This window comes from Loxodonta africana, chromosome 21 (assembly GCF_030014295.1).
Source record: "Loxodonta africana isolate mLoxAfr1 chromosome 21, mLoxAfr1.hap2, whole genome shotgun sequence".
Classification (NCBI taxonomy): Eukaryota; Metazoa; Chordata; class Mammalia; order Proboscidea; family Elephantidae; genus Loxodonta; species Loxodonta africana.
This window is the reverse complement of record NC_087362.1, coordinates 20,809,586-20,834,481: the sequence shown is the minus strand read 5'-3', so window position 1 is coordinate 20,834,481 and position 24,896 is coordinate 20,809,586. Positions and strand designations below refer to the sequence as shown.

General features: G+C 36.2%; 1 protein-coding gene across 1 annotated transcript in view; it reads right to left on the bottom strand.

The window, feature by feature from the left end:
• Positions 1 to 24,896, bottom strand: part of SPOCK3 (SPARC (osteonectin), cwcv and kazal like domains proteoglycan 3) — a 514,066-nt gene that overhangs the window by 386,911 nt on the left and 102,259 nt on the right. The window lies entirely within an intron of this gene.

Here is a 24,896-nt window from a genome sequence, read left to right as displayed (position 1 = left end):
CCTTCTTGGATTTAATTCCTAAACGTGTCATCCCTCACCTATCAGACTCAAATTCCCATTCAGTTATGTAATGTCCTCACACATCTCCTGACAACTTTGCATGTTGATATTTGAACCTCATGATCTGCCTTTGTTAAAATTCCCTATATCTCTGACTGCTACTCCCAACAGTCTCTTCAATCGCTTTTCCTCTCTTCTGGGGGCTCTACCTTCCCTGCAGCCTTCTCAAGTGGTGACTGTTTTTTCTATTCCATTCTTCCTACAAAGGCCTGGATGTGGGAGAGGAGTCCTTCTGGCATCTCTAGGAATTGCCACAGTTCCCCCTGATCATTTCCAAGACCATGCTCTCTCTCTCTTTCCTTCCTAAAATTTCCCGCCTTTGAATCTACATCTTGGAAATACTCTTCCTTCATATACCCACTATCCTCCTCCATAGTTATAATCTTCTAGTAACCTTGTGTTCTTTCCTCTTATTCCTTGAAGACTGACCCAATGAACATTTCTCCACAACTACCCCCATCAAAATTCTTTATGATTTCATCTTGCACACTGATGACTTTCAACCTTGGTTTCTCAGTTACTTGACCTCATTTTCTCCAGTACTTTTCTCCTTCATACCTCAGCACTAACATATCATACCTGTACTTTGTCATTACCAACAGCTACCATTTTTTATAAACACAATTTAAGGATCCCATTCTCCCCCACCACCTCCTATGTCTCCAGTTTGCATCCTCCAGTACTCTAATTCCTAAACAACCTCAAATCCACTAGTCCTTTCAATCCAACAATCCCACAGCTTTTTCAATATTCTTTATCACCACCCATGCCTTCCTTTCTAGTCCTACTAGTTTAAATTCCACTGGAAATTATTTTAATTTCTTTCTGGCACGCACTCACAACCCCCTTAATCCTCTCTCCTTTCAGCTTGTTTGTATGGATAAATCACAACTCTCGTTTAAACCAAGTCTCTTTCTCCTTCAGGTATGAGGCCACACAGATGTGTGTGGCTGGAGAAAAGCACACAAGCATACAAACTCTGTCTCGATTTAACTTTTTGATAGCTCACCTTAAGTGGGAGCTTAAGCAAAACAACAGTTAGGGCTTTTCCCTAGTCCATTCAATCTCCCACATTCCTAGAAGACTGTTTCAGGTCTCCTCTCTCTTCAAATGAACTCTCCATCCTTATTCACCATTTAGGATCCCTTTTTCTCTACTTCTTAGAGAAAAAAAAAAAAAAAGCAGATATTCCACAAGCTTCCACCACCATATTTGTACTCCTGTTAAATGTTAGAATGGTGTCTGGGTACAAAAATGTCTTCTAGGTTCTTACTGTGGCTTTTTCAGTTGCTGTGTGGTTGGGGAGATCCTGGTTGGATCTCATTGGGGGACCTTCTACTCTTCAGAGGCCCCTCAATAAAGTGATTTGACACTCTCCCACATCCCCCTAAAAAACAAATGTACATTGCTTAAGAAATATACATATGCAGAGAGGATCTGAATGTCTCATGTACATGATTCTAGTCTCTGAACTTACAAATAAGGAATCCAGTGTAAAGGCTGATAACTGAAAAACCCTTAATAATGGAGGGTCAATGAGCCAAAGGTAAAAAACAGAGGTGATATGTAAGTATCAGTCAAAGAAAGAATGCATATCACCTTCATTTGCATTCTATATAATCAGTTATTCATAACATAAATATCCATTGAACCCTCAGTATTTGCAAGAAAGTGTAATAAATATTTACTGAATGAATTAATAAATACATTAATGAGCAGGAAGGAGAAGGAAAATCTAAAATATAGCAAAAAATTCCAGGAAATTTTTAATAAATTACATAGTTCTTAAAAAATCTCCTTCCATTATGAGAGTATGAACCATGTTGATTGATAACCACAGTGAGTGAAAAGTTCATAATGAATGAATGAACCAAATGAAGACGAGTCTGCCAAAGCTATCGATAAAAAAAAAAAAAAAACTGTTTTGTTTTTATTGATAGCTTTGGCAGACTCTATATAATTTAATGTACTGGGTGAGAGATTTTTCATTTTCTTTCATATTTTAAAATGTCCTTTCATTATCAAGAGTATCTATGCCAAACAGTTACAATCGCCAAGTTCAGAATAGCATGCAAATATATTTTATTTGATAACAAGCTACTGGCCACTTACTAGGGCAGCAAAATAGAAATAAAATTTTATATAAAAAAGTTATTCATTTTTCTCTTTCTGATATGCAGCAATATATTCCTAAATGTGGTTATATAAAACAGGTACTTACAATAATTCTTAAATGAAGGAAAAAAAAAATTTCAAGGTTCGCTATCCCTTTCTTCCACTTCTTTAAAATTTGTTTCATTAAAGATCAAGCTTCAACTAGCTGTGCGTCAGGTAAAAGCAGAAACAGGAGACAAATAGGAATTGAAGGAAGTCTCACAAAACTGTTTTTGAAGAAAAATAAAGGAATACTATATAGTGTCATTCGGAGAAATAAAATTAAAAAATTAGGCTAACATATTGCTCCCTGAATTCTATTCAACAGTGATCTTTTTAAAATAAAGGTTACATACTAGATACGTGATTGTAAATCAAGAACTACTCCGAAGTAGGCTTGTGTGCCTCCCTTTTGGCACGTATAAGAACATCCAAGGACACTGGATAACTACATTTTTCTCCTCTATTATCAGGCTATTTCAGTACCAAGTGATTTGCCTGCTTGATTATATTGATTTTGTATCTTAGCAGCAGGTAGAAAGAATCGGTGTGAAAAGGTCAGCATGTCAAGGGAAGAACTGCAATTCTTATACCAATTGTTGTAGTAATGAAAAATACTCAAAGTCAAAAAGACTGACAAACTGAAGCTCGTTGAGGTTTTTCCATCCCACTTTAGTCTAGGCAAAGCCCTGGTGACGCAGTGGTTAAACGCTCAGCTGTTAACCGAAACGTTGGCAGTTTCAGTCTACCAGCTCCTCCTTCGAAACGCAGTGGGGCAGTTCTACTCTGTCCTATAGGATCGCTATGAATCAGAAATCTACTTGATGAGAACTTTTTTTTCTTTTTCTTTTTTTTTTTTTTGGTTAGTCTAGACCACTGCATTTTAATTACTGACTTTCTTTGTAGTGCATGGTCACTTAGGTTCTTATCCATCAACTGTTTATATCTTATTCTATGCAGTAACCTGACATTTTCTTTTTTAATTTTGCATCTTGTAGCTTCGTAATTTACATTAGTGCACATTTGCATTTTGGGGTCCTTCTTATATAATTTTATTTACTATCTTCTAGGTGTAACTCTCAATTGACTACAAGACTACCTAAGTAAAAAGTCCAGAGCTTTGGGAAAAAACTTAACCAAACCATTCATATAATCTCCTCAGACTCCTAATTATCTTGACTAGAACTGAATAGGAACGTGTATCAGTCAAGGTTGGAATAGACAGCACATTCAAAGATTAACTATAAGACTTTAATTAAGGAGATATTAAGAGAGTACCGAGCAGGATGTAGGAAACAACCAAGGGCAAGTTAAACACCCAAGTTCAAGCAACAGCAGGAAACCCCATTACCTACCCTTAGTCCTCAAAGCACAAGGAGGCAACAGGGCATAATGATACTCTCTGTACAGCCATTTACTCAACAGGAGCCATGGACAAAGTTAGAGAATATCTCTTTCCATGAAGAGAGCAAATGAATACCTCAGCCTCTCTTAGCTACAATGATTTAATTCCCCTTGGAGCTTTCCACTTTCCAAACCCAAGAGGAAGCCACAAACCAAAGCAGTATGAGTAATGCATTTTCTAAGACCTCTCTGAGGCCCAGAACAGAGAAGAAAAATGCAGAGAAGGAATTTGAAGTAGAAATAGAAGGTAACCAGCACAAAGTGGTAAAAAGAGGAAAAATATTCTGCGTCGCTTTCACACAATTAAAAAGAGATAAGTGACTGATTAGCCCCCAGTAATTTTTTTTTTTTTTTATTAACAATGGACTAACTTACAGCAGAGCAAACTGCCCACCAAGAGAAAACTAGAGAAGCTAGAAATAAAACACACAAACAAACATCTACTTGGAGGCATTGGAGTGCTAGCAAATGAGCCAATACTTGAAAGGCCAAAACCCTTGAGAGAAAAGAAACTCACTGCAAAGAGCCTGATAGTACATATCACCCTTCACCACAAGGTACCTACCAATTTCTAAAGCAGAGAAAGCAATGATAAGATGTTCAGTAGAGTGGCTTCGAAGAGACAGAGAATCTGAACTCAGGTCTTGCTCATTTCTTTGGGCTGGTGAGTGAACTCCTGAAGATCAAGGCTCCCATGATGCAAGGATTAAGTAGATAGGAACTCTGAGGAAAAGGAATCTCAAATAAATGAGCTCTGTCTGTATCTCCTCTAGGTACTCACCAAACCATAAGTACAGAAAAGCCAAGCAGAATCTGGTAGTGAAGAGGTAAGGATTTAAACGTAGTCTTTGGCAGTAAAAGAGTGCAATAATGTATTGAAACTGATGTGTCTTTTTATGTGTATACGATTATAATTAATTCAGGGTATAAAGTGGCTACAACCAGAAGCTAAAAGGGATTTTAAAGCTTACCTAACATGATGAGAATCACACGTCTTATTTTAAAAGCTTTCTTACCAGAAGATCTGCACAATTACTTATGAATCCAATATTATTATTTCCTTACTTTTCTTTCAGTTACTGCTACATTAAATTTCAAAGAATGCCTATCTCTACAGCTCACCTTTAATTAAATAAATTCATCCCAATGATACCGAGAAAAACCCCTATTACTCACTTTAAATGGCTGTGTAGTTTTAGAGCTGAAACATTCCTGTGAATAGTTTATACCTTAAGAGACTGTCTCATTTACTTTGACTGTGCCTGTATTTTATGATTGCTTATGTAGCATTTTCAACTTTGAAATTCATGTCAATGAATCCTTCTGAACACCAGCTGCCATCCTAGTTAAATCGTAAATAGAGAAATTGCTCATATTTCATGTACCAGTTATTCTTGAAAAGCTTCATCAAAGTGGCATTATGTCCTGTTTTACAAGTACACTGAGTTCCTTTCCTATCAGGAAAAAAAAAAAAAAAAAGAACAACTTGGCAGGAAACCGAAATGCCTTTTTCTCTTGGCTATTCTTGTGCTTCTCTTAAATACTCAAACGTTGATAGCAAACCTATGAGAAGGGATTTAATAAAATCCACACTGAATTTCCAATTTTCACCACCCCTTCTTTTCTGTTCTTTGTCCAGCTCTTCTTGACTTAGATTATCTCAGACTCTAACTGGTCTCTCTGCCACCAGTCTCAGCCCTTCCGATGCATCTGCAAGACTAGTGGTCTGGGCTCAACAGGGAAGTTCAATCCAGCCCAGGAGAAGATGACCAAAAAAAAAAAAAAAAAACGCAAACCAGCTGCTGTCATGTCGATTCCGACTCACAGTGACCCTACGGGGGAGAGTAGAGCTGTCCCTGAAGGTTTCTGAGGAGTGGCTGGTAGATTTGAATTGCCAGGCCTTTTGGCTAGCAGCCATAGCTCGCCATAGCTGGCCATAGCTCTTAACCACTGCACCACCAGGGCTCCACAAATAGATGTGAGGTTCACAAATAACTATAATGCACAAAAGTTTAGCTCATTAGAACTTTATCCTTTGAACTAGCAGAAGGGAAAAAAGCATAATTTAAATTCAACTATGGAGAGCCACGAGAATGATTTCTAACGCCAGCTCTGGACTTAAACCGAAGCAAAATTTTACTGCCTTTGGGGGAATGTAGATCCAAAAAGGGGTGGTGAACTGTTTCTGAACAAACTCTCATGTATTAACTACACGATCAGAGAGTTAGCATACGTACACGAGAGGAATTTGGTGAAAAGACAGTGAGCATGTGGAAGAATTTCTAATAAATGTTAGAGCAGATATTTCAGTCTCAGGCATTAAAAAGCATTACAAAGTCTTTCGGAAGGCTTTTTTTTCAATCTTCCTTATAGCTTACTTTTACCATTTGAAATTGAAAGGCTGCAAATGTTTGTCAGAAAGAATAACAAAGAAAATTGTCCGTCAATATTATATATTATGATTTGACCAAATAGTCATCTTTAAAATAGTTTCTATGGAAGTTATTTAAGCCATAGTGAAAAATATCTGCAAAACCATATAGGAAAACTAATAAAACAAAACCCAGAGTGAAGGCCTGAAGGCTGACATCAGTCACAACTTGTTTGTTTGATACCAGTGGCCGCTCAGTCAATTTCGACTCATAGTGACCCTATTTGATAGATGTGGTTAAAAAAGTGTGCTTGAAGTGTTGAGATAGGAAATGTAATATCTGTAATTTACCAGCACACACACTATTCTCTACTGTCATATATTCAATGATTTTCAATATACCTGGTTGTTACGAATAGATTTGTGTACTTCCCCCCCAGGTGTATATAACCCCTGTACCTGTAACCTTGTTTGAGGAAATAGGGTCTTTCTTTGAAGATATTATCAGTAAAGTCATGACAGAATAGAGTGTCTATACACAATCCTATATGATTGGGGTCTTACAAAACAGAAGACAGACATGGAGCCAGGGACACATAGGGGAAGACACCCTGTGAAGTTGCATTGAAAAGCCAATGAACACCAAGGAACATCCAGGACTACTGGAAATGGAGGAGACAAGGAAGACAGAGAGACAGCATAGCTAGAAAATGGGGTGATAATAGTATCTTATCCTAGAGGGCCATTGTGGGGATTAAATGAGCTAATATTTGTGGTGCCACTGTGGTTAAAGTGATCGGTTGCTAACCAAAAGGTCAGTGGTTCAAAACCACCAGCAGCTCCTTGGGAGAAAAATGCGGCAGTCTGCTTCCATAGAGATTTACAGCCTTGGAAATGCTATGGGGTTGCTATGAGTCAAAATCTACCTGAAGGCAGTGAGTTTAACACAGTGCCTGGCACACAGTAAGGCTATAAAATTTTTTGATACTACTTTTTTTATTATAATTATTAATACTTATGTCTAAAAGCCATTTGTGAAAACAAGGAGAACCATATTGAAGATTCTGACTTTCAAGCGAACATAATAATGACTTGACAATCTGGTACTGATTGTTAAAATACTTCTTGAGAACAAATAATTCAATCATTCCAAATATTTGTACTTACTACTAATTTATGTTAAAATATTTAGTCAAGAAACAAGGCAGAACATGTTATCCCGTTCTTCCCCTCCTATTTAGGATTTGTGATTAAATTTATCATTAGTTACACATTTTATCAGGCACTGCATAATCCCTAATAGTAGGGAACATGATTTGAAATGGTTATAACTTAATTCATTTTAACACAAGGGCATTTTTTAAAACTTTTAATGTCAAAAGTAGGTATTCCCACATGAATGAAAGTTTTCACTTGTGTTATTTTAAAATCCGTATCTTATAGAGCGGGGCACTGGTTAAGAGCTCTGCTACTAATCAAATGGTTGGCAGTTCAAATCCACCAGCCACTTCTTGGGAACCCTACTTTACAGGGTCACTACGAGTCGGAACTGACTCAACGGCAACGGGTTTGGTTTCCTCTTTTTTTAATATATAGAGTAAAAAACTATCGCCAATATTACCATTTGAATTCATTTCAGCACTGTGTAACATTTAGTTTGAATAAAGATTAGTCTCTAAAAAAAACCGTAAACATAACAAATATCTTTTTCTTCCAAAATATTTTTAGAATGCCTAGTCCCACCAGATTATTTGTACACCTCACAATTCAGTGGATTTAAATAGTCGTTCTGCAGTTCCAAAATCCATACTACTGTATTGAAAACAAAAAGTTTTTTTTATTTCCCTTCAATTAAAATTAATAATGAGCAAAAGATATACATATTTAAATCTAAAAATATGTTTAAATAATGTAAAATTCATAGAAATATGAGATGGCCAAAGTTGTTTCCAGAATATTACCATTGATAGGGCAAGACTCTCCCAAATTAAAGAAATTCATTCTTATAAATAGCTCATATTTCTCCTTTCAGATCAAAGGTTGGATAATAATTACACCTCATAAAAATTTCTGTTTTAACCAGTTCTCATCTCTCTTCCTCCAGCAGCCTGATTTTATCTTCCCTTCAGCTTTGTGTTACAGTCTTAGGTGAGAGTTGCCAGGATCCATTAGTGCCTCACAGAGATTTCCTACCCAGTTTCAACTAAGAAAAATGAATGAGGATAAGATTAGTTTTCCTTCCTCAGTGTTAAATCAAATGATAGGAAGCAAGGTAAGAGATAAGAGAATATTGTAAGAGATAGTAGTGGGTGAAATTTTATCTGACAGAGTTCCTTGTATTCTGTGACTGCATAACAAACGTTTATCCTATTTATTTCTGGTCTTGGGTATCGGTTGGAGTCATGTTCACCTCCTAATGCCACATATTCACATTCTTAGAGAGCAGAGACATAGCAGTGATAGTCTGCTTGTCACTGCCAAGTATTTTAGTGAAAATAGAGTTGCTTTGAAAGTTCTCACAAGTCAGGGGCTACAATAAGTCATGCCTGATGAGATATTAATATACTAATTTGAACATATGAATTCATAATACCCTTAACAAAAAATTATGTGAGAAAAATTAAAATCATTAGAAGCATAAAAAACTGCAAAATAATACAAAAATAAGCCTGTGAACTTAACCACAAAAAAAAAAAAAAACCAAACCCACTGCCATCAAGTTCATTCCAACTCATGGCAACTCTATAGGACAGAGTAGAACACCCCCAAATGGCTTCCAGTGTTGTACAGCTTTATGGAAGCTGACTGCCACATCTTTCTCTAGCAGAGCAGCTGAAGGGTTCAAACTGCCAACCTTTTGGTTAACAGTCTAGCACCTTAACCACTGCATCGTCAGGGCCCCTAACTTAACCACAGGCCAATGCTATTCCAGGTTATAAGTTAATAATTCTCAAGTATACATTTGTTCTGTTATTAAATTGCACCGTTAAAAAAATAAAAGATATAATCACTAACTTTTTCTTTCCAATAGATCTGGGGGCAAAGTCAGTATTACTTCCTTTAAAAAATCGTCAGTCCACATCATGAAACCACAGTGCAGTGTGAAAGCACTGTCATATTGTACTGATGAAGTCATCCCTGACCCAGACAAATATGATACGCCACTGACATACATGTATATCAACCATTCTCCCCATTTCTTATAGCCAGTATTTGAAGAAAAAGGTAAGTAAAGTGAAGAAACATAGAAATAAAATTCATAATTACCACAAATCTCGTTCAGAATTTCTGGGAAATGTTAAGATCATTGACTAAATTCTCAAGATTTTCACATGACAAAATAATCATCTCAGCAAAAATGATCCACTATTGCAATGTCACTTCCAAACACTTTTACCTTTTTTAGAAAAGTAGCAGTACCAACCTTATAAAAATGAGAAATATAACTAGACGCTATGTTACAAAATAACGAAATAATGGAAATATATTGAGAGTTTACAAAAGGAGGGAGGAGGTCAAAGAAAAATTTAAAAAAAAATGATAACCTCAATAAAACTAGTTTTGTGGAAGTAAAAAGAAGGTAGAATTGGTTGGAAGGTGCAGTATAAAGAAGGTCAAAAAAAATTATTCCTGTGTTTAAGAAATATGACATCAAGTGAGGAAGAGAAAACATAAGAATGTAAAAAAGTTAAACAGAAATTAAAGTGGTAAATGAGCCAGAATCGACTCAATGGCACAGAACAACATAATGACGTGAAAATAGCTTATCCTTAGTTATTTTACACATGAATACTATAAAATTTCACAGGTTAATGAATGCTGTTTTTGTTAGGTGCCATTGAGTTGATTCTCATGCATAGCAACTCTATGTACAACAGAACGAAACGCTGCCTGGTCCTGTACATCCTCATGATCATTGCAATGTTTGAGCCCATTATTGCAGCCACTGTGTCAATCCATCTAGTTGACAGTCTCACTGACCCTCTACTTCATTAAGCTCTAATGTAGAGGTTAATAAATAATAACCAACAAATGCTAGCATGAGTATGCATGCATCTGTGATGGTCCAGCACCATTTTGTAGGGAAAGATATCATCGCTGAAAATTTACTCTCACAACTAATCTCCCAAAGATGGTGCTTTCTGTCTGATACACTATCCCAACTACCAAAAACCCTACTCTGTCCTATAGGGTCGCTATGAGTTGGAATTGACTCAATGGCAGTGGGTTTGTTGGTATATGCTGAAGCCTTCTTAAATTATTTCTCCATCGCAGATTCTCCTCTAACTGGAGACCTGTAAACCCATCTCTACTCAACATCTTCTCTCAGACATCTAATTTTGTTGTTGTTGGTTGCCATCAAGCCAATTCCAACTCATGGCAACCCCATGTGCTACAGACTAAAATTGCTCCCCATGGTTTCCTTGGCTGTACTCCTATGGAAGCTGATCACCAGCCTTTTCTACATGGTACCACTAAAAAAAAAAAAAAATTAGGTAGGTTCAAAAAGCCAGCATTTAGGTTAGCAATTGTGCCACCTAGGGTCCTCTCAGATATCAAGCAGGTACCCAGAACTAAACACGTCCACAACTCCTGATCTTGCCTATCCCCACCTCTGAGATTGGCTCCTCTTGCAGTCAAAATTTTTAATCTCAGTTAATAGTAACTCTTCTTTTAGCTGCTCATCCCCAAATCTCTGGTAACATTTTTGATGCCCTTCATTTTTTCTTTTTTTTTTTTTTTTTTTGCCATGCCACCCATCTGGTCGGCTCTACCTTCAAGATATATCCAATCATTCAACCTGTTCCCATCACTGCACTCTCAAGACCCTTATCCCAGTCACCATCGCCTCTACTGGAATTACAATAATAGCTTCCTAAAAGGTACGCCTGCTTTTGTTTTTGAATCATTCAGTCTATTTTCTACAAATCAGTCAGAGTTACACTTTTACAATATAAATCTAATTCGTCATTCATCTGATAGAAGCCCCTCAATGACTTTCCATTTCATCAAGAGTAGCAGTCACAGTCCTTACACTCTCTGGCCCACTTTATCAAGCTGATCTCATGTTACGACACTCCCCTCCTTTACCCACCTTTAGCTATATGCCCTCCTGGCTATACCAGGGAATAAGCTGGGTACAGTGAATTCTCATAGTCTTTGACCCATGGGGTGTTTGCTTAGAACGCTCTCCCTCACCCTGTAACAGTATGGTTGGCTTCCTCATTTACTTCAGGATTTCAATTCTAAAGTCAAGTCTTTTCTGGCCATGTTATACTAAAAATCAATTATATCATAATGTTTTATTTCTCTTCTTTCCTGCAACATTTTGTCCTTAGTATTAAATTAACAAACTATATATTTTTACTCATTCATCTTTTTTTTTGGCTAGCTCCTCCACTCAAAAGTAACTTCCCAGAGGAACGAGCTTTTTTTTTTTTTTTTTAAAGGTCATATATGATTTCATTTATATAAAACATCCAGAATAGGTGAATCCATAGAGAAAGAAAGCCAACTAGAGGTTGCTAGGGGCTGGAGGGAAGGCAGATTGTGGAGTAACTGTCTAATGGGTATGGGGTTTCTTTTGGGGGTGATGAAAATATCTTGGGACTAGACAGAGGTGACGGTTTTACAACACTGTAAATATATTAAGTGCAACTGAACCGTACATGTTAAAGTGATTAGTAGTTAACTTTATGTTATGTGAATTTTACCTCAATTTAAAAAATCCACAAAAAATACTATGTAGTCACCCTGCACATTTTTAGTTCATATTTAACGTTTTTTAACATAAGTTCAAATAGTTGCGAAGGATGTAAGTTCTAGTATATTGTAAATAATGGCATTTTTAAAATAAAACTGTCACATCTTTCTTTCAAATATATATCTATATAATGTTAATACTCTAATAGTTGATACCTCATCACCTGTTTTTAAAAATATGTGAACAAACCTATTCCTTCACTATGAGAAATTTCATATCATTTCTTTTTCTCCTGGAAATTACGTTTCATTACACTTTCTCACCAATTTTTTTTTTTATCAACTTAACCGTTACTCTTTTTTTTCCTCATTTGAAAATTTATGCACAAATTGTTTTATGACATTGGTTGTATCACTGCGTTGTGTCAGCACTCTCCCCCTCTCCCTTTCCACCACATGTTCCCCGTGTCCATTCATCCAGTTTTTCTGTCCTTTTCCTGCCTTCTCGTCTTTGCTTTTGGGCAAGGGTCAACCAGTCCGTCTCCTATACCTGCTTGAACTAAGAAGCACATGTGCTATTCTTTGTTTTGTAGTCTGAAGGTGGACTTCAGGAGTGGCTTCAGTTCAGAGTTAGCAGGGTGTCCTGGGGCCATAGTCTCGGAGGTTTCTCCAGACTCTATTAGACTTGTAAATCTGGTCCTTTTTTTTTTTTTTTTTTTGGTGGATTTGAATTTTGTTCTACATTTTTCTCCCACTCTATCTGGAGCTCTCTATCGTGATCCCTGTCAGAGTGGTTGGTGGTGATAACCGGGCACCATCTAGTTCTTCTAGGCTCAGGCTGGTGGAGGCTGTGGTTAATGTGGTCCTTGTATCTTTGTTGTTTGTTTTTATTCTACTTTGCTCCAGACTGAGTGGGACCAATAGATGTATCTTAGATGGCTGCTAACAGGCTTTTAAGATCCCAGACACCACTCACCGAAGTAGAATGTAGAACACTTTCTTTATGAACTAAGTTATGCCAATTGACCTAGATATCCCTCTAGACAATGGTTCACAGCCCTCAGGCTTAGTAAATTGGTCCCTCAAGGTGTTTGAATGTGCCTAGGACTTTGAATGTGCCTAGCACGACTTTGCCTTAGTCAAGCTGTGCTGACTTCCCCTATATTGTGTGTTGCCTTTCTTTTCAGCAAAGTTAACACTTTTCTACTATCTAGTGATTTTTCCTCCTCTTCCCTCCCCCTCCTTGTAACCATCAAAGATTTTTTTTTTTCTGTGTGTAAACCTTTTCTTGGGTTTTTATAATAATGGTCTCATGCAATATTCGTCCTTTCATGATTGACTTATTTCACTCGGTGTAATGCCCCACAGATTCATCTATGTTGTGAAATGTTTACCAGATTCACCACTGTTCTCTATCATTGTATAGTATTCCATTGCATGTATATACCATAATTTGTTTATCCATGCATCTGTTGATGGGCACTTAGACTATTTCCATCTTTCTGGTATTGTGAATAATGCTGCAACGAACACGGGTGTGCATCTGTCTATTCGTGTGATGTCTCTTATTTCTCTAGGATATATTCTAGTCGTGGGATTGCTGGATCATTTCCATTTCTAGGTTTTTAAAGAGGTGAGGGGGCAGGGCTTTTTGTGTGTGTGTGTTGTGTTGTTTGCTATTGCTAGAACCTAAAAGACTACCATATAGGTAACACTCAGTAAATATTTATTAAATTAATTGATGAGAGGCCTTGACACTAGTATTATTTGTGATAGAGTCTGCTGTAATAAAAAAAGACATAAAAATACGGTGCTTAAAAAAAAGATGACTGTATTTCTCTCACGTAGAAGTTCAAGCAGGCAATGTAGAACTGGTATTTTGGCTTCCCAGTGCTGGTGACTGATGCTGCTTCTAACTTATTGCTTTGTCACCTTTAACATCCAGAATCACTGCGTGGTTTAAGAGGCTCCTATCATTATTTCTGATTTCTAGTCGGGGGTAGGTAGCAGGTGAAAGGGCAATGGAGGGCATGACCCTTTCCCTTTAAGCACAAACCAGAAGTTACACATCTTATTGCTACTCTTATTCCATGGGTGGAGCCCTGGTGGCACAGTGGTTAATAGCTCAGCTATTGGCAGTTCAAATCCACCAGCCGCTCCTTGGAAACAGTATGGGGCAGTTCTAATCTGTCCTGTAAGGTTGCTATGAGTCAGAATTGACTCAACAGTAATGGGTTTGGTTTTGGTTTATCCCATGGGTGATACTTAGTCACAGAGTACACCTAACCACAACAGAGGCTTTGAAATATACTATTTAGTCTAGGTGACTATGAACCCCGGTATAAAAGTGAAAATTGACACTGGATAACAACTGGCCACATTCTTTGCCCAAACTCCTATCTCCCCAACCCACTTTAAGCACAATGAAATGTACCTAAGACAGTTCCGTTAATCCACAGTCTGACTAGATAGCTGTGAAAAACGTCATGATAAGTGCATATTGACAGGCTTGCCATTTCTATAGGTTTCCAACTCATTCATTTCTTCATGTCTTTCAGATAGCCAACAGCACCTTCCTCAAGTTCCTATACCTAAGCTAGCCGAAGTATGCCTCTCATCCTTACAACCAAGTCCCAGTTATTGCGACTTATATTTTTTAAAAAGCTACATGCACATCTGTTTTATGTTACCTGTTCCAAGCTTTTAAATCCTACTCCAACTCCTATTTTCAGCCTGTTCCACCCTGTCTCCTCCCTCTTCACAGAATCTCACACTATCTTTGATGAAAAGAGCCCTGCCCTGATTCAGGCTCCCTAGATCCTTATATCTCTTTTTCTGGCAATTCCACCTTTGTCCTGTAAAGTCCACCTAGGATATGCCTTGGTGATGGATGGATCTGACCACTATAAACCATCTACAAAATGGTCAAGCAGGTAAGGAGGATATATTTATGCATGCATTTCTGTTTAGGCAAAAAAAAAAAAAAGCAGGTTAAAAGGAAATATATTTTTAAGAGGTCTCCAATGAACTATTCCTGAAGGATATTGCTAAGATTAGATCCAAAATCTAGTATTAATACTTTCTTTTTATATAAAATGTGTTAGCAGACACTAATTTCCTTTAACATCAATATAGGATACGGAAAGAAAAAAATAGAGTTAAGTGGGTCAAACTTATCTTCTCCTCTGTACTTTGTGTTACTGCCAAGACTGCTTCTCTGCATTTCAGAAGAAATAAACCAAGCAGCCACCAAAAAGGCAGGAAAACATTGTTGGGAAATTTCTTAGCTGATGACCACTTCTTTACTTAATAGAAGTACACAAAAAGGGAGTGATGATAAATAGCAATGCCTTGAGTAAGTTGAGAAGAAAATAAAAATTTGGCTTAAAGTTCTCCAAATAGCAATTTCTCTTGACAGCTCAGGTAAAATGAAAATAAAAAAATAAATTACCACACACCTGTGACAACAGTCACAAGAAACATTTCGGGAACAGCACTGGACATCCAATAGCTCCCTCTGAACTTTAACACTGGAACCGTCCCATTTCCTGAGGGAACTTGCAAATCAGTTATCTCCTTCTGCCCTGGTGGCCCAGTGTTAGGAGCTATGGTGAGCTGCGGCTGCCAGCCAAAAGTTTGGCAGTTCGAATCCACCAGCCACCTCTTGGAAATGCTATGCGGCAGTTCTACCCTGTCCTATAGGGTCGTGATGAGTCAAAAACTACTTGCTGGCAAAGGGTTTTTTTTTTTTTTTGAGCTCCTGTAATTAATAGCCTGTTCCTCTTGTTTTTTCAAACTCTTGTTTTACTAGATACAAGTCAGAATTGACTCAACAACAACGGATTTTTTTTTTTTAACTTTCAGCAAACAAAAATGCTTAAGCTTTTTTTATTATTATTCGTAAAAGTACAAAAATAATTTAGACCTTCTAGTTCTTCCTCTCCACAGTCAAGCACCTTGGAAAGCTCTCTCTATTCTCCTCTCCTTCACTCTTAAACCCACAGCCATCTTGCCACGATTGGGAACTCTTCAACAAAACTCCTGTCAAAGTTGTTTCCCTTACTGCCAAAACTAGATTTCCACCTCTTCTCTTACTGGACCTCTCTGTAATATCTAAATCTGTAGATCAGTTACCTCTTTTCTCACTCTTTTGCCCATACATTTTTAGGGCACTACAAAAGTGGTGTCTACAAAAGTAGTGACCTTCATCTTCTCAAGGTTCGACTCTCTGCATCTTAAATGTTGTACCTGCAACTCAGTCCCATATACGAATTGTTTTTCTCACAACTTCCACTGCCCATGGAGGAATTTAAAGCATACTCTGCAAACTTAATTTCTTTTGCCAGCTCTACCAGAAGCATCCATTCCATCTGATCAGTCTTCATCCTGACCGATTCTGAATGAAGGACTGAGCTATGATGTCTGGGCTTTTACAGATTCTTCTGGGCACCAAGGAAAATCCTAACCCCTATACCAAAAATGTATTGGAAGACGTACAACCTGAATGCCCGTTAGACGCAAGGATGGCGAGACTACATCTTACATACTTTGGATACGTTGTCAGGAGGGATCAGTTCCTGGAGAAGGACATCATGCTTGGCAAAGTACAGGGTCAGCGAAAAGAGGGAGACCCTTAACGAGATGGTTTGACACAGTGGCTGCAACAATGGACTCAAGCATAACAACGATTGTAAGAATGGCGCGGGACCAGGCAGTGTTTCATTCTGTGCTATATAGGGTCGCGATGAGTCAGAACCGACTTGATGGCAACCTAACAACGATGACAACATACCAAAAAAACCAAACCTGTGGCTGTAGAGCCAATTCCAACTCACAGTGACCCTAAATGGCAGAGTAGAACTGCCCCACAGGGTTTCCAAGGAGTGCCTGGTAGATTCAAACTGGCAACCTTTTGGTTAGCAGCCATAGTACTTAACCTCTATGCCACCAGGATTTCTCCCAACCCGTTTAAGACTGATGAATGAATGAGGGACTACCCTGTTCTGGTCTCTATTCCACACCATTATTTGGTGGCTGTTTTTCAGTGTCTCAAGTCTCTTAACCACAAACAGAAGAGGAGAGGTAAGAATGAACATGGTACACAGTAGTGGTTCTCAAAGTATGGTCTTCGGACCAGCATTATTAACATCACCTCAGAAAATCCTGGAAACGCAAATTCTTGAGTCCTACCCAGACATAAGAATTGAAACCCCCAGGTATGGGGCCTAGCAATCTGTATTTTAACCAAGCATCCATGTGATTCTGATGCATGCTCTTGTTTCAGAAACACCTGTATAGAGCGTTAGACACCAGGGCTGAAGTGTCGGCATGCTGGCTCTGGACTCACTAAAAGCAGCCCTTGGTAATATTGCTGAGAACACACTCTGTTTTTTTCTCTGTCCCCAGGTAGTCTATTCTCTGCTTGAGGCAGGCACAGCACTCCTTAGTGCCTGCAGTTCCTCCTTGCCAATGTTTGACCTCAACATTTTCATTCTATTCCATTTTATGTTTTAGCAGCCTCTGTTCTTTCTATATCTTTGGCTATTTCATTTGTAATTCCAGGCTTTTTTTTTTTAATGCAATGCTTCTTTCCTTATCATTCCAAGTATAATGGTATTTAAGAAACATGATAAAGTGCCAAATGCTACATAGAATCATAAAACATGTAGTTAACACACTTAAACTTATGGATATGGAAATTCATAAACCTAAAAAAAAAAAAAAAACTAAAAGAAGCCTATATTTCATGACAAAAGGACTAAGGTAAGAAATAAAATGTAAATTTGCATAACGAAAACATCTGAAATCACATAAAAAGTTAGAATATATGGTACTTAAAAATATGATGCGATTTCTTAATCTCAAATTATAAGAAGGTTTTTAGTTTCATCTCTATTGGGCTTTCGTAATAAAAATCTGAAACTGACCTAGTCATGAGAGGATATTCCAGTGATATCTGGAGCTAACAATCTAAAGACAGTGCATATTTCCAAATACATGTTTAAAAAAAAAAAATACTGTTGCTAGGTGCAATCAAGTCAATTTCAACTCATAGAGACCCCACGTGACAAAGTAGAACTGCCCCATAGGGTTGTCTAGGCTGTAGTCTTTACCAGAGCAGATCTCCAGGTCTTTCTCCCATGGAGTCACTAGGTAGGTTTGTACAGCCAAAATTTAGGCTAGCAGCCTAGTTAGTGTTTAACCATTGCACCATTATCTAAAATTAGATGTTTCTAATTTTTAACTACTAATAGTTAAATATATTTAAATTAAACATCAAAATTAGGGATTTGATTTTACTTACTGGAAAAAAATATACTATATGGCTACTGGCAACATACGGAATATGATTAATAAGAGGGAAATTCAAAACAAAGAAAACAAAGATGTCAAACCATTAAATATAATGCCAATAAATTTCTGATTGCTTACACTGATCATCAATATTTTAGTCTAATGTGCCTTTTGTATAACTTCAAATAAAAGATTTTTTGTAAAATTTAGATACTCTTATATCTAAATTAAACATGTGTCCACCAGCAATTTGCAACTAAACACCACCATTAGCCTGTGCAAAATAGATACTATATTAAAAAACAAAAAAAATCAGCACCTAAAAAAACACTAGTCCAAATAAGTCTTTTACAAGTTATAACTGGCAATTCTTCTAAAAAATGCTATATAAAATCAATGTTGTTTTCCAGTCAATCAAAATATAAACACTATGAGAACAGGACTGAATTGTAGGATGGTGTATTTTAAACATTCCACTATCAACATTTAGATTCCAATATGCTTCAATGTGAAAGACATTTTAATTCCCAAGGAAAACATTATTAATCAGCAGATTATAGATACCATTCATTCATTTATCCATGATCATTAAGCAGATTTATCGATGTCAGGCATAGTTCTAGACTCAGGACATAGTGGTGAACAAAAATCAACAAACCTTATAGTGCTTCTATTCTAAATTTGTGTTATTTGAATTCTAATGTCTCAGGATATTATGCAAATATTGTTAAATCAGTTATACACACACACACACAGACTTGCACAAAGTCATGATTATTCTGTCTTCATTGTTTGTGGCTAAAGTTTTGCTGCTTTCTTTAGCACACTGAAAATCAGATCATTAAAAATAAATAAAATTAAATTACCAAATCAGAGATCAAAACACATGCTAAACTGTGACATGAAAATCAGAGTGATTCAATTAACAGTTTTAATACTTTCACTCCTCTGATAACTGCAGACTATTTTTGTATTAACACTTGGTGTATGGATTCTCACAGGTTTATACTGACTACATCAGTCAGGGTTCTCCAGAGAAACAGAACCTATATACATACTATATACTATAGAAATACGCAATCTATCTGTCTGTCTATCTATCTGAGAGAGAGAGAGAAAGAGAGAGACTATAAGGAATAGGCTCACAAAATTGTGGGAGCTAGAAAATCAAAAACTTGTAGGTCAGGGCAGCAGGCTGGAAACTCAGGGAAGAGTTGACAGTACAGTCTTGAGCTTGAAATCTGTACAGCCAGCAGGCAAGAAACTCCGGCAGGATTTCTAAATGGAACTGTCTGAAGGCAACTTTCCATCTTCTCTGGGAAACCTCAGTTTTTACTCTTAAGGCCTTTAACTTATTGAGTAAATCCACCTCCATTATTGAGAGTACACTCTTTGCTTAGTGGCAACTGGTTATAAATGTTGATCACATCTACAAAATACCAGTATTTGACCAAAAAGTTGGGCACCATAGCCTAGCCAAATTGACACATAAAATTAGTCCTCAAATACATCGTAAGAGTATTCTGAATTGAGATCAATTTAGACATTATCCAATGCTTAGGTTAAAAATAAAAGATACGTATAAAAGAAATTATAAGAAACCTAACAAAAAGACAACTCACGAAGTGTAAATGCTAATAAGTCCCAAAACTAAGAAAAATCTGATGCATCTTTGTAGTCATATGATATTTAAAAAAGATTCAAAAGTATTTGAGTTTTGGGATAACTCTGATGAAACCCAGTCTTTAAAAATTTCATCTTACAACTTTTTAAGCTACCATTGTTCAAAAAAAAAATTTTATATGAGAAATATAAATAACGACTTCAGTGATGAATTCATGTACTCTATTATCAAATATCCTTCAAAAGACCCATCTTGTGATTTTCTTTAAAATTTTGGCGTTTTAGCTGCCAGAGTAACAATGTCATATCCAACACATTCCACTCTTTACATAGGATTTTAATTCAACCAACATGCAATCATTCTGTATGTTTCTTTAATCTCTCAAATCATAAAAAGTATGTCACTATTATGCTTTCAAAATACATGTGTATAATAAGAATTCATAATATTGGCTTAGATACAGAAATATGTCTACTTTTGTGAAGCTCTCTAAGTTAACTATAAGTCATTAGAAAACTGTAAGTCATTAGAAAGATATTTAGAAAAATTCTGAACTTAGAAACAAAGATGTGAAGAATGTGGTAAACAACCTTTAAGTTGACTTCAAACTGGCATAGCTGTGATAAAAGAAAACATAACATAGTCAATCTTTGAAAACCATCCTTGAGACATATGTCTAAACAAACTCCCTAATCTTTAACTCTGAAAAAATATAGGACATTAAGCTAATCTTTATCCCTGGAGAGAAGACACAACATACTAGTCTTTGACTTTACGCTAGCCGTTATCATGTAAGGCCAAGGTGAGACATTCACATATAAACCCTGAATTTCTGCTCACTCACTAAGAGAAGACAAAGATAGGACCTCCTTCTAGAGTCTCAATCTCTCTGGAAACTGAGACTCTGGAGTGAGATTCTGTCTGCTGCCATTGACCCCAGACCATAGCTACAAGGGTCCTCCATGGAGTTTGAGCTATGGTCAAGCCTTCTTCCCAAGATCACTTGTTAAAGGTAAATGCCTGGAATCTAAAGCTTTGAACCCTCACCACTGAGCTAATATTGTAAATGTAATTGTTAACTCTGATTATCTGGTCCTAAATGAATGCCACGACATCTAAATTGTGTACCTTGCCATGACCACCTTGCAGTAAACCAAATAAGTTTATGCATGACAAACCTGACTATTTAATTTCTAAGTGCTGCACAATAGCACACAAGCACTCAAGGAATTTATAAATTTACTTTGCTAAATCCATTAACAATATAACTTTAGTAAACCTTTTAATACTGAAAAAAAAAAAACCTATTAAACCCCTGCAACAGCACTTCATATCAAAGATAAAGTTTTCATACTTTCAAGTATTATTACAAATGAGAACTATATATATAGCTCTAGATCTGATATTTCTATGTGGTATTTTAAAAATGTGTTTTGACATAAACTGGATTTATGACTATCAAAAATTACTTCTTATAAATCTTTTTTTGAAAAATTTCCAGCATTCAAACGAAATCTTTGAACAACTTCCAAATGTAAAGACTAAGTATTTTCATTACAACAAAATTTTTGTTACTGTCTGTGGTAGGCAGAATAATGGCCCCTAAAAATGTCCACATCCTAATCCCAATAGCCTGTGAATATGTTACCTATATGGCAAAAGTGTTTTGCAGAAGTGGTCAAGTTAAGGATCAAGAGCTAGTCAAAATTATCCCAGATTTTTTTTTTTTATTCGGGTGGGCACAATTAAATCACAAAGTCCTTACAAAAGGGAAGCAGAGGCTCAGTGTTGAAGAGGGAGATGGAATGATGGAATCAGAGGTCAGAGTGTGGGGCCACGAGACAAGCCATTCATGCGGCCTCTAGAAACTGGAAAAGACAAGGAATAGATTCTCGGCTAGAGCATCCAGAAGACATACAACACTTGACACAATCCATAAGACCCATTTCAGACTTCTGACCTCCAGAACTAAGAGGTAATTAATGTGTGCTGTTTTAGCTCATCTCAATTTGTGGTAATTTGTTACAGCAGCAACAGAAAAGTAATACACTGTCCAAATGTTTATTTTCTTTAAAGAAAAGTAGATAAATAGCTATTTGTATGGCTTCAAGAACAAAGCCTGAGTTGCTATGGTCTAGCTTACTGTTGGGTCAGTTGCTTTAAGAAAAGTATAATAAGATCTATTCTATTTTTAACCACAGAAGTTATCTTACTTAAATTGAGTTTGCCGTTAACATAATCAGGAATTTGAAGCTTGCTTTATTTATTTTTTTTTTCACCCTCTTGGCTTCTAAGGTCTGAGTTCTTCATTATCAAATAATGCTCTGGGCGTCCAATGAGACCATCAAGAATGAACTTTGTTTTGCTGTGTATATTCTCAACAACAAAAAAATAAGTAAAATGTAGGAGAAAAAATGAAAAAGAACTCATGACAAACAGAATGAAATAAATAAGAAAATTGACGCATTGTGAAATATATAATTGGTGTCACTGAATGACCTGTGTAGAAATTGTTAAATGTGAGTCGAATTTGATGTGTAAACTCTCATCAAAAATTTACTAAAAAAATAACAATACGATAGATTAGCATTAGATCAGGCTATTTCCATTAGTCCTCTCCCTCTCAGTTAAGCTCTGCCTAAAAACTTCTATCTTTGTTTAAAACTATGCAATAAATTGACGTATTTACCCAAAACACATTTAGAAAGTACTAGGTAGCTAAAAAATTTCAAAGAGAGTTTGTTCTTCTACTTCAAACTGTTGCTGTTGTGTGTCGTTGAGTTGATTCTGACTCATAGTGACACCATGTGACAGAGCAGAACTGCCCAATAGGGTTTTGAAGGCTGTAATCTTTACGGGAGCAGATTATCAGGTCTTTGTCCCATGGAGCTACGGGGGGGGTTTGAACCACCAACCTTTTGGTTAGCAGAAGACTGCTTAAATGTTGTGCCACCAGGATTCCTCTGCTTCAAACTAAGAGCTGTCATTTAACATAAAAATTCAAGATGTTGTCACATGCTGTATTTATTGAGTTTTGTCTTTTAACTCTGATGATTTTGTATGCCTTGTATACAAAAAGGGATAAACTAACATTTTGAGATAGGGTCGGGTGGTGAGAAAGAACTGGTATTAAAGGCCTAATTTATGTAATTTTAATTTTCTATAGTTTTTCCATATATGTATGATTTTAATAGCATGAAAATGAAGTCAGTAGTATTTTCAATTTCAATTTTCATTTACGTATCACAAACTTTAGTTTCCTTTTTAAAGCAAAAAAAACTGCTTTAAAGATATTCAAAAGTCATATTTACTATTAGTTAGAGCATTCACTATTTTGTTATACGTATCCTTTCACATGCTATTATATTGTCCACTTGGCTCCACTGTGCTAGATAACCTTAAAAAGAATTTAAAAGAATACAACTATGAAGCATGCCAAGTTTATCTTAGAAACTTGGATTATTTTTCAATTACACTTTATTGGCTTTTTCCCAGTGCTTTGGTCAGCACTATTTAATACCTTATTCCCTGATCTATTTAGAGTTCTAAGACCCGTAAAGTGAAAAAGATAGATTCCAACACCCATCCTCAAGTTAGTGAGTAGAACATAAGAAGGTACTTTTAAGATACCTTTTTCAGCCTCAAGATTTTATACACATACATACACATTTAATTCTCAATGAATGGTTTGAACTTCCTTCAATATAACAAAATAATGTCTACATGAAAAATGAAGAGCTCATTCATTCTGTCACTTTACATGGCTAAATGTGCATATATAAAAAACATAATGTTTTAAGTTTTAATATCCACTAGCATTCAAGATATACTAAATATTTGGAAATTTAAAAGATAGGAAAATGTCACATTTCAAAGTTTAATGCATATTGGACTAAAAGTAATTCCTGTTCTTACCATTTTCTCAAAGAAAAATCACAGGTTAGAAAGAATATCTCGAGATTTTACTCCACGGAAGCAAAGAGTATTTGTAAACTTCCTATCTTTCAACAGCATCACTGGAGAAAGAGAGGTGACTTGTCTTAGCCAGTTGTGATCATTCTGACTACCAAGATAGCATATGAGTCATATTATTAGGGATATATTGGAATTTCATGGCAATTCAAATGCCACACATAGAAATAATTATTTCACTTTTTTTAACCTAGAGACATCAGTGTATTTCCTATAACAAATGAAAGAGAGTGTGTATGTGTGAAATAAATTTAGTCTATTTTCATCCACTTGAAAGAATATGACCCCATTAAGAATAAATGACTGAAGAAAATGTACATAAAAAGAAATGTTCTTAAAGTAACTAACAAAGAAGAAAGGAAAGAACTATTCCTCCCTTTAGCCCAGTGTTCAAATGTGCTCATGTCTTTTTTTTTTTTTTTTCATCTACCACATGTTTCCCAAAGTGTGGACTCCAAGGCGAGCAACATCTGGATCTTTTAGGGACTTGATAGAAATACAACTCACTAATTTTACCACCACCATAAAATTCAGAATTCAAAAAAATCCAGATTCAGAAAATTTAGAGATGACACCCAGGAATTTGCATTTTAACAAAGTTCCCAGGTGATTCTGATCCAGTCTAAAATTGAGAACCACTGCTCTATGGATATCTAGAATAAAAGGTGTGTGCATGGGTGTGTGTGTGTGTGTGTATACACACCTATGTTTTAACCAAGATAATTAGGCTGTACTTATTTGCTGCATGGTTTCCAAACCACCATTTAATCATGGAAACACCATTGCAAAACTGACAAAGTAAAAATATCAGGTAACTACAAAAAGCTTTGTGCTATGGTAATTCTTATATTTATCAAGAAACAACATCTTCACTTGTCACAGAATTGGGTTAGGAAGTTATCTGGGAGAAGGAGTGATCAATAAACCTTCAAGTCTTCATAGAGGTAACTATTTCTAATGGTAGTAAATTGTCAATAAAGTATAAATTGTATTTTATATATCAATAACATTTCACAGTAGACCTACCTTTCAAACTTAGATTCAATGGTGCATATAATAGACGAGTAAAATTTTCTTAAGTGTTTATATTCTTTGGGATTTATATTGATGCAATCAGTAATATTACTTTCTTTCATATCCAGGTAATTTATAGGCACCTGATTGTTCGTATTTTCCTCACGTTCTAAATTCAAATTTCCGTACAGATAGGTGCTGAGTGAAGAGAATGTCATATGTGTGTGTGTGTGTATATATATATATATTTACATACATATATATACCCAGTTTTTTTTACTCAATTGCTAATTGTCATGA